The sequence below is a fragment of the Hylobates moloch genome, unplaced genomic scaffold (genome assembly GCF_009828535.3).
Source record: "Hylobates moloch isolate HMO894 unplaced genomic scaffold, HMol_V3 SCAFFOLD_2, whole genome shotgun sequence".
NCBI lineage: Eukaryota > Metazoa > Chordata > Mammalia > Primates > Hylobatidae > Hylobates > Hylobates moloch.
The window spans coordinates 167,678,273-167,687,071 of NW_026652277.1; positions in this window are offsets into that span (position 1 = coordinate 167,678,273).

Sequence of the window (8,799 nt, forward strand, 5' to 3'; positions counted from 1 at the left end):
GGTGATTAGGACACATTTTTAATAATAATACTGTTCAGAAACAAAATGTATCTCACACAAGCAGACTAAAATGTTTTCATATGCAATAGCAAAAATGGAGATTATTGGGCCCTGGAGCATTGGGGATTATTTCAACGCAGCCTATGAAGAAACCTTTGGAACTGAGTCCAGCTAACAGAAAACATCTGTTTGGGCATCTCTCAATTACAATATGTCACAGGGGGAAAACCTGGGATTTAGAAATACCAATTGACATGAAAACTGGCCATTTCTGATTTAAACATTTTGTAGACTTCTTTGGCAAAAACAGCTATGACGATCCTTTAAATTTATCTCTTTGCCTAAAAATATTTGTCTCTTCATCTCCTAAAGTGACTAGACACATAAAGAAAGAATAATAGTGAGGCCAGGTTCAAAAACATGTCCCTATTAATATGGAATGAAAGGAGGAAATTGAGTGACCTGAATTGACATTGCTGGAAAATCTTAGTCATATAATGAGAGTCACTGACTAATTTTTCAGGTGGAAGAAGCAAGGAGGGAGCCACGAAGCTGCATCTTCTCTCCTTTAGAACAACCTGAAATCCCACGTTGCCTTCCACTTGCCACACTCTGCCCTTCCTCCCAACACAGCTCAGCCCCCGTCCCAAGCACCCTAGCCCCCAGAGCTCCCTTTACTCACAGTCCATTGAAACTGGGCTATTTCTGATGTCACCAATGATGACCTGATTGACAAATACAGTGCAAATAACACCTCCTGCTATGACCTTCATACCGTTTGGAATTCCCTCCTTCTTAACAGGTGTTCGTTCCCTCTTCTTCCCCCAACCCCCACTGCAGTTAGTCATTCGACATTTGCCCCATAAATAGTGGTGCTTTCCAGAGCTCAGCCATCTGTCCTCAGCTCCCCACCCACTCCATTCCTGATGTCATTGCCTTGGTTCAGGCCCTGATCCTTCTCCCCTGGATGGCTGCAACTGTCTCCCCACTGCCCTTCCCTACCCCACCTCATCTCCTAATTCTTCCCCAGATTGAAGCCAGGGCAATCATCCTAAAGGATAATTCTGTTGTGCCACCCCCTCTCCCCTGCCTTACCACCTCCAGTGGTCCCCTTGGCTCTCAATGTAAAGCTCAAATTCCTCAGCCTACCCTCCCTGAACTGGACTCTGCTGGCCACCCCAGCCTCCCATCCTGCCGTCCCCTACAGAGGCGATGCCCTTTACTACAGCAATTCTGGCAGTGAACAGACCCTGCTGTCAGCGCTGTCCTAGGTACATGCTGCTCTCCCCCTGGGATGGCCCCTTCCCTTCATCACCCCCTAGCTCGCTCTTATTTAAACCACGTTGGATCTGTCCCGTTTGTTCATTCTCAAGATTGGCTATTTGTGCCTTCTTTCCGTTTTTATTCATCAGTTTTACCAATGATTTCTCTATTTTAGTTAGCTTCCCAAAAAACAACATTTGGCTTTGTTGGTGTTCTGTATTCTATGTGTGTTTTATTTCATTATTTTCTAATCTTGTTTTTATTATTTCCTTCCTTATTTATTTGCATTCATTTTGATGTTCTCTTTCTAGTTACTAAAAGATGAATACTTATTTCGTTCAGTGTTTTTTTAACCCCAGATACTTTGAAAATATACATATATTTTCAAATATATATAACATGTATATAATATAAAATTATATTTTAGAAATATATATTTATAGAGATTTATATACAGAGAATGTATATATTAGAAAGTATATATATTTATACAGTTTTTTCTTTTTCTTTTTTTTTTTTTTTTTAGTTTTTAAACCTAGGGGGATTTTCCAGTTATATTTTTGTTATTGAACAGCGGTCACATCACATATCCTATTTTTAATCTTTTAAAATTGTTGAGACTTGCTTTGTAGCCCACTATATGGTAAATTTTTATGGCTTTTCACTGTATACTTGAAAAGTAAGTGTATTCTCTTATTGTTTCTTGCTGTGTTTTATTTATAGGCATATATATATGAATATATATATTTATATATAGGCATATAAATAAGAATATAGCCAGTCCTCTATATTCTTGGGTTCCACATCTGCAGATCCAACCAATTGCAAGTTGAAAATACTCAGAGATAAAAATTCCAAAGACCTTTTCTGATTAAAAAAAAAATTCACAAAGTTCCAAAAAGCAAAATTTGAATCCATGCAGATGGAGTGATGTGTGGGCATTATATTTGTTATTCTAAGTAATCTAGAGATGATTTAAAGTATACACGAGGATGTGCATAGGTTCTATGGAAATACTATGCCATTTTATATAAGAGAATTGAGCATTTTCAGATCCGGATGTAAGCAGGGGTTCTGGAACCAATCTTTCACAGATACCCAGGGAAAACTGTACATCATTAGATGAGGAGGTTTTAAGTCATGTTTTTAAAATATTTTATAGGGTTACAGAATTTTTTTGTTGTCTGCTCGTTTTATTACTGGGAAAAGGCCATTGCAAAATTCTAGCACAATTGTGAATTCATCCATATGTCCTTCCTATTCCATCATTTTTTCTTTAAATATTTTGTGGTCATAGTATTAGCTGCATACAAACTTTAAATTATTGTAGCACCTCGATGGGCTGAATTCGTAATCAGGAAGAAGTGATTCTATCTCTGGTAATTTATTTTGCCTTAAGGTCAATTTTCTCTGATGTTAATATAGCTTTACCAGTTTTCTTTTGGCTACTGGTTGTATAATTTTTCATAATCTTTTATTTTCAAACATTTTTAGTCTTACATTTTAATTTGTGTCTTGAAAACAGAATATCATTTGGTTTTATTTTTAATCAAGTCCAAACATTTTTGTTTTTTAATTAGAGCATTTAGTCTATTTATACTGACACAACTGCTGATATATTTGGCCATAAATGTACTATTTTATAATATGCTTTCTCTTTATTCCACCTGCCTGGTGTTCTTTTTCTCTCTTTTCTTGCCTTCTTTTGAACTGCTTACTTTTTTATCATTCCATTTTTCCTCTATCTTTATGTGAAAATGTTATATCTTTATTATGCTTTTAGTGGTTGCTTTGGAAATTACAACATAATTCCTTCACTTATCAAAGTCTAGTAATAATTGGTACTTTTACCCTCTTCTTTGACAATACAAAGACCTTAGAACACTTAAAATCCTTTTGGCCTCCTCCCAACTTAAAGGATTTTGTTGTCATATGTCAAAAGATAAATAGATAATAGCATGCAGACACACATCCCACAAGATATTAATTATTATTGTTTTATAAACTTGATGTTCAATGTGGCCAACAAGCATACGAAAACGTGCTCAATATCACTAATTATTAGATAAATGAAAATCGAAACCACAGTGAGATACCATCTATCACCAGTCAGAATAGCTATTATTAAAAAGTCAAAAAGTAACAGATGCTGGCAAGGTTGCTGAGTAAAGGGAGTGCTTATACACTGCTGGTGGGAATGTAAATTAGTTCAGCTATGTGAAAAGCAGTCTGGATATTTCTCAAAGGACTTAAAGTAGAACTACCATTCAATCCAGCAACCCCATTACTGGGTACATATCCAAAGGAATAAAAATCATTCTATCATAAAGACACATGCACATGTATGTTCATCTCAGCACGATTCACAATAGCAAAGACATGGAATCAATCTAGATGCCCATCAACAGCAGACTTGAAAAAGAAAATGTGGTACATATACACTGTGGAATACTACACAGCCATAAAAAAGAACAAAATCATGTCTTTTGCAACAACATGGCTGGAGCTAGAGGCCATTATCCTCAGAGAGTTAATGCAGGAACAGAAGACCAAATACTGCATGTCCTCACTTACAAGTGGAAGCTAAACACTGAGTACATGTGGACACAAAGAAGGGAACAATGGACACCAGAGCCTACTTGAGGGTGGAGAGTGAGAGGAGGGTGAGGACTGAAAAACTACCTATTGGGTACTATGCTGATTAAATGGGTGACAACATTATTTATATACCAAACCCCCACAACACACAACTTACCCATGTAACAAACCTGCACATGTATCCCCTAAACCTAAAATAAAAGTTGGAAAGGGAAAAATGTCAATAAATAAATAAACTCAATGTTCATTTAGATTTACTCATATATTTATCCTCTTTTTGCTCTTCATGTCTTCTGCATCCCTAACCTTCCATCTTGGATTATTTTCTATCTGCTTGAAGAACTCACTTTAATCTTTCCTTTACAGCAGGTCTGCTGGTAACAAACTTTCTCTGTTTTTGTTTGTCTGAAAATGTTTTTATTTCATCTTCATACTTGAAGGATATTTTTACTGGGAATGATGGCCTATGTTAGTTATTTTCTTTCAGTATATTGAAGAGATTCTACTATCTTCTGATTTTTATTATTACTCTTTATAACTTAGCTATCAGTGTAATTATTGTGCCTTTTAAAAGTAATCTTTCTTTCTCTCTGGTATCTTTAAGGGTTTAATTGTCTACAATTTCACTATAATGTATACTTTGTATTTATCCTGACTAGAATTCCTTGGGCTTTCTAAATCTAGAAATTAATGTTTTTTAGAGAAGTTCTCAGCTATTATTTTTATCACCTATTGCTTATGCAACTCTTAGACTCAGCTCCTTCACAGCATTCAGTTGGACATATATTTAAAGCTTTTAATTACATCTCCTATGTGTCTTAGGTTTTCTTATTACCTTTTGCTTTCATATGTGTCATTTTTATATTTTCCTCCAAATGGTCTTCCAGTTTACTAATATTCTCTTCAACTATATCTAATCTACCATTTAATCTATACATTGAGTTATTAATTGAGTTGTTATATTTTTAAATTCTAGAGTGCTCCTTGGTTCTTACTTAAATCTACTATGTCACTTTTTATAGTTTCCAATATTCTGCCAAAAATTTCAAGCTTACTTTTTTTCTGCTTTAAAATAGTAAGTGCAATTGCTTTACCATCTCTTTCTGATAATTCCTATATTTGGTATACTTCTGACTGTGTTTCTGTTATTTTTCTCCCTTGGGTCTTTCTCAGGTACACCTTCATGTGTCTAATTTTACTTTGTTTTATTCTACTGTGTGCTTGACATCATATATTTTAAATTATTTGTTGAAGTAATTTACTTGTGGAAGCCTCAGATGATGTTATTTTCTCCAGATTTAATTTTCATTTGCTTCTACCAGGTCCTGAAGGCACTATCAATTCATTATTGTTTATTCCAGTTCCATTACTTGAGATATTCTTCATCACCCAGATGATACATAGCTGGGCCACACACAATTCATGGAAGACCTATTTTATTTCCATTTCACCCTTATCTATAGGATGCAGCTTTGCTTAATCTCAGACGAAAACATGGGGAGGTTACCTTGGTGAGTCCTGTGTTCCAACTTCATGTCTTTCCTATTTCAGAGGGCTAAAGAAAGTGCTGCTTACACTCTTAACCATGTCTTTCAGATTTTCACTTGCCTTGTGGTTAAAAGCAATCCTAAATGCCAAGGCCATCTCAGGACTTTTTGTTTGTCTGTTTGTTTGTTTGTTTTGAGACAGGGTCTCACCCTGACCACCCAGGCTGGAGTGCAGTGACGAGTGGCATGATCATGGCTCACTGCAGCCTCAACATCCCAGGCTCAAGCAATCCTCCCACCTCAGCTTCTCAAGTGGCTGGGACTACAGGCATGTGCTATCACACCTGGCTAATTTTTTGTACTTTATATAGAGACAAGTTTTCATTATGTTGCCCCTGCTGATCTTGAACTCCTGGGCTCAAGCAATCTGCCCGCCTCAGCCTTCCAAAATGCTGGGATTATAGATGTGAGCCACTGCTCCTGGCCAGGATTTTCATGTTCTGAATTTTAACCCAGTAATTCCTCATTATCTTATTAGCTGTTCTACTTTTGAGGAATTTTTTAAGAGTTATTCAAATTTGGGATGATTGTTTTCAATGGAATGAATGGTCTGAATTACCCAACCACCATTACCAAAAGAAAAATCTCTTTGACATTTTCAAGCAATATTCTTCATTTTTATATCATTGCTATTGCTATAAAGTAATAAGTACTGTGCTGGTCTGATGTATTGAAAGACTGTGGCAACCTGGTGAGCTAAATGCAATAATTTGTTCAATATTGGATAAAAGTCTAGCAAAGGAAAAACATTCGGCTTCTGCCAATCAATTTGTGTCCTTCTCTCCTGGGTCTCATTTCCTTTTCTGTATCACTTGGCCCCTCATCAATGATGGTTGAGCCACCCCTCACGTTCCCTTTGCTCCCTTTTCTCTCTCCCCAGGGCTCCTCTAGTTATCCCTGCCCTTAGAAAACCAATTCATCTTATAAATTGTTTTCAAAGCCATGCTCATTTTTTCATGTTTTCCATCTTAAAAAGTCAAAAGTGGCTCTTTTCCTATATGAATTCATATGACTCTTAATTTCTTTTCTCTCTCAAAAAATTAGCCCCTTTGCATTAAATCAGGAGCGACTTTGTAAAACAACATAAAATGAGTGATTCATCATGCTGATATTAACTGGGAGGGCCTCTAAAGCACACAAGAATAAATACCACTTAGAACGATAATTTTTTATGTTTAAAATCATAATAATCACATACCCAAGTACTATTTGTTGAGGCTTAAAGTGCCAGGCTGAAAGTATTAAGCTTAACACTCTTTATAATATGGGAATTTGTTCAGAACACTGCCATTTTTTGACTTGGCCTTTGCTTTTGTGATTCTACAACCAGGACTGATTCCATCATGTGAGAGGTGACGCTGCCTTGCAAGCACCTCCATCCCTCACCTCCTCACAGGCTCAGCCTCCCTCCTAGAGGAGCACCTATAAGCATCATCCTCAGAAAAGATTCCCGTTTTAGAAAAACCCAAAGGGCTAAAGCCTGCAACATTGAGCTTACTACACTAAAGCTCAAAACAATCTCTACATTCCTCTTTTTAGGTATCTCCAAAAGCACCAACAGCCTTAAAGCCACAGACTACCAAAGTATTTCCTTTCCAATGAGAGCAACCATGCTTTAACTGATAAATTTTAGAGTCCATAGCAAGCAAGATGTCAGATTACTTCTTTGCAGAATGATAAAATACTTGTAAATAATGAGACAAAGCAATAAATTTCAAGAGACATTAATGCTCCTCCCCAGAAATTCCATCAGCATACCCCCCACCACCCACCACCACACTTGACACTGCTTCCCCCAGCCAATAAACAACTTAAGTAAAACTAGATGTTTGTTATGGAAATATAGCACACACACATACACACACACACACACACACACACACACACGGGGACAGAGAAAGAAAGAAAACAAACGTGGCAAAATGTTAACATTTAGGGGATCTAGGTAAAGGATATATGGAAATTCTTTGTACTATTCTAGCAACTTTTCTGTAAATCTGAAAATCATTTCAAAATAAAAAAGTAAAAACAAAACCAAAGCAACAATGAAAAATCTTGAGGCTTCCATCTCTACTTCATATGCTATTAAATAAACACAAATGTCCACACTCTTTTACTCTTTTGAAATAAATCACCACTAACAACATCATTTTCTGATAGGCAAGTTACAAAACCATCATCTGTGTTATCATCTTCTTTTAGGTCAACATTCTCAACCTGTCTTCCTGAAGCCATGTCTTGTTACAACGAGCAAACTTTTATGTTTTCCAAGTCTCTGTTGGTGATACATTAACAAATCACTTCTTTAGATAGGAGTCTTTTGCAGATGTCTAAGTTCATTCATTATGTTGACTTTTCTTAGTGACTTTTACAGAATGACCTTCTGACTTTGTCTAAAATTTGAGAATCATCTCAGAGTAGGACCACATTATATGCTGACAATGCAGGCCTGAAAGTTTGAATGTCTTCTCTAAATTGAACAAAAACCCACAAATTACCAGATCCCAAAATGCCACCTACATCAAGCTTTTACTTACAGGTGGTACAACCAAAGGAATGATTATTGATATCTCCTGCATGACACACACAACTTGTTGAAAGAATTTCTGGGAAGAAAGGATGATGCCTTAGAGATAAAAAATATATACACATGCTCTAGAAGATCAGCTCACAGAGCAACCAAATGCATCTGTGGTCCCTGCTTCCTACTTCTCTGCAGACCCATCAAGAACACAGCAACTTCTAAATTCTTCCAACAGAAGCAATAGTTCATATTTATGTAGATTTTAGAAGACAAAACTCTTTCAAACACATTATTAGCTCTGTGATTGTCTGAACAGCTCTGTGTCTTGCTTTCTCCATCTGAAAAGTGGGTTCACATCTGCTCTTCATACAGTCCCAAAATACTAGGAAGATGAACAGAACAATTAGGGGTGGGGCAAATTGAAAAATTGGGTTGGAGGAGACAGAGCTATCTTTGCATGTCTCAGAGTGCTTAAGACTTCAAGAAGCCCATAAACACCCCACAAAAAGTATGAAAGATTTGTCAGTGTCAATCCCCAAATCCCAACCAAAAAGAAGAAAAAGTTGAGACCTAAGGACTGGAGGAAGTTATTTTGCAAGCGAGAAACCAAATCTAGTGACAGCCATTAGAAGACAAAGTATGTGTTAGCCTCTAATTAATGTGTAGTGGACACAGGCCAAGGGATTTAAAAAACACATGAAACACAGTTGCATACCAAAAATTACACAAAGCATACAGATACATCCATAGTGTGGTTTGGACACCGCCACCTCTGGCCTGGTCTTGCTCAAGTTCAGGCTCTTCTACCAAACTCCACATCCTGATTCTGTCTGTCCTCGACCAGATCCACACTGGCCTGCTCACTTC